Source organism: Aplysia californica, unplaced genomic scaffold (genome assembly GCF_000002075.1).
Source record: "Aplysia californica isolate F4 #8 unplaced genomic scaffold, AplCal3.0 scaffold00727, whole genome shotgun sequence".
Classification (NCBI taxonomy): domain Eukaryota; kingdom Metazoa; phylum Mollusca; class Gastropoda; order Aplysiida; family Aplysiidae; genus Aplysia; species Aplysia californica.
This window is the reverse complement of record NW_004797997.1, coordinates 257,553-259,992: the sequence shown is the minus strand read 5'-3', so window position 1 is coordinate 259,992 and position 2,440 is coordinate 257,553. Positions and strand designations below refer to the sequence as shown.

Below are 2,440 nucleotides of genomic sequence, written 5' to 3'. Positions count from 1 at the left end.
CCCCCCCACCACTTCCCTTTAAGTTAACATCTTTACAGGCAAATCGAATTTTTTTTTAGATTTTAATAAGGACATTTTTTTTTCAATAATATTCTAGAAGTAATGGCTTTCTGTCTTAAATTCAATTAAGAAATTGGTATTTTGTGGAATCAAAATAATTCCTTGGAAGGAATTATTTAATGTATGTATTATGCTTTCTATAGCTGCAAAAGTTTAAATATTAACGAATACATGGTGCTTTTCCCTTCTACAGTTTCAACACCAGCACCAACCACACCGCCACCACCACCCACGAAAGTCAGTAAGTAAATTTTTTTCGTGGTATCTTCAATGTGCTCCTCATTACTGTCCAACTGTTTACTTATAGACACTCACCTTTGACAGTTCGAGTGGTCTTGTTTTTTAAAAATCTCACAACATTTCTTACCGAGTTGCAAAAGTTCTGTCACACCCATTATAATTCGATGATTTTCGCTACAGAGTAAGAATTGCAGCAAAAATGAAAAAGTATGACTTGTGTGAAGGTTGGTTCTGAGTTCTCATAGTGTAGGCATCCTACACACAAAATTTACGTTAAATCACGCAGACAATATGTAAACACACCTTACACACTATAAAACTCCGTGATTTTTAACAGTTGGGTGATTTGTTCTCTTGTTTTCAAAATAACAAAACGGACAAATGCACAAAATGAACGCTCAGTGTGTATGATAAATGCTTCAAGTGCGCTTTCTTCTGTTGCAAGGCTCGTAAATGTGTGCAGCAGGACCATCTAACGCTTGAACAAGCGCTTTAACAACACTAGAACTGTCAAAGACAAGCCTAGACGTGGCCAACCAAGGGCAACAACCCACCGTCAGATGTGGGTTATTGTCAAAACCCATATTCGAAACCCGTTCCAACTAAGTGCATAGACTACCAGATGCAGCGGACTGTCTTAATAAAACACTATTATTAGACATTTATATGATCCTGGAAAAAGTTATTATCGCCCTTTATGTCGGGCCATTCTAACCCTGTTTCATCGAACAAAGCGCCAAATTTAGGCACAACAACATCGTCGATGGAACTGAGGATATTGGTAAATTGTTCCCTTTAGGAATGGATCAGGTTTTTAATTCGTCGAATTAATGGAAGAGATAAAGTGTTTAAAAGAAGAGGATAGAGATTTTCCAAAGCCAATGTTCTCTAATTGGACCGATCTGGTGCTTGAAATGTGATGGTGTGGGGTGAATTTTCTGCTCTTTATCATACACATATGGTCGCTTTTCAAAGCAACATTAATGGACGACAGTATCGTGACGAAATCCATAATCACGTTGACTGCCCAATATGGCACGATTGGTGGAATATGCTAACAAGACAACGCCTGACCCCATGCGGCCATGATTAGCCAAAACTCCTTCTAAACTCCTCAAAGCATTGATCTGGACAGTCCTGCAAGATCAACAAGCCTTACCCAAAAGAACATCTGTAAGATGACCTTGACTGGGCGATTAGAAACAGGCTGCACTCTGTACAAACTTGTCAGGAACTTTACAAGGAATGTCAGGGGATTCCTCGGGCAACCATAAGGACATTAATTCAGTCAATAAATAGACATTTGGTATCAGTAAGTCTAGCTGGAAGAAGCCACACACAATACTGAGCAAACTTTGATTTTGCAGGGTCAGTGTGTATAAAATTATCGCCCTTAAATAAGGAAAAGATTGGTCAATTCTTTTCATGGCATGTTGGCAGAAAATGAATAAAGATCATGTGTACCTAATTTCTAATGGCTATGTTGAATAGTATATGAGTTATTGTACTTTTAAAGTGGGTGTGACAGAACTTTTGCTGCACGGTATTATACATGGAGATATCTCAACAAAACATACATTTTACGAAAGATCATTACTTTCCATACTTTTTTATCAGAATCAAGTCAAGTGAATACACCCCAGCAAATGTTTATCTAAACCCCAAGCACTTAAATAGTAAACACCTATTCGAACTGCGAATGTCTGGTTCTCAAATGCAGTACAGTTGAGTAGAAACCAGAAGTCCTTAAAACGAAGTATTTCAGCTTGAAATTACCCTTTATTGAGATTATAAAAAGACTAAAATTAATTACTCATAGGCAAACGTCTTATTTTAACACTAGCAAAGTTGTCTCCCCATCTTTTTGTTCTTTTTAATAGCCCCCCTCATAAAAAAGAAATTCTCTAATCCCGTGAAGTTCGTGTTTCAGGGTCTTACTGTAAGTTGTTGTTAAAAATCATTTTTGTAACCACAGGTTGTGCCGGAGCCAAGATTGACTTGGTGTTTGTCCTGGACGCTTCCACCAGTGTGACTGAGCCCAACTTTGAATTGATGAAAGATTTTGTAAAAGATTTCCTGTATGAAGCTGACATTGATGGCGGTAATGCTAGAGTGGGTGTGATCATTTACAGTACAGCAG

The 2,440-nt window shown here is 37.8% G+C and overlaps 1 protein-coding gene across 1 annotated transcript in view; it reads left to right on the top strand.

Annotated features, from left to right (window-relative positions):
• LOC101853496 (collagen alpha-3(VI) chain-like) overlaps window positions 1-2,440 on the top strand; it is a gene marked incomplete in the record, with an annotated part of 90,458 nt that overhangs the window by 30,278 nt on the left and 57,740 nt on the right.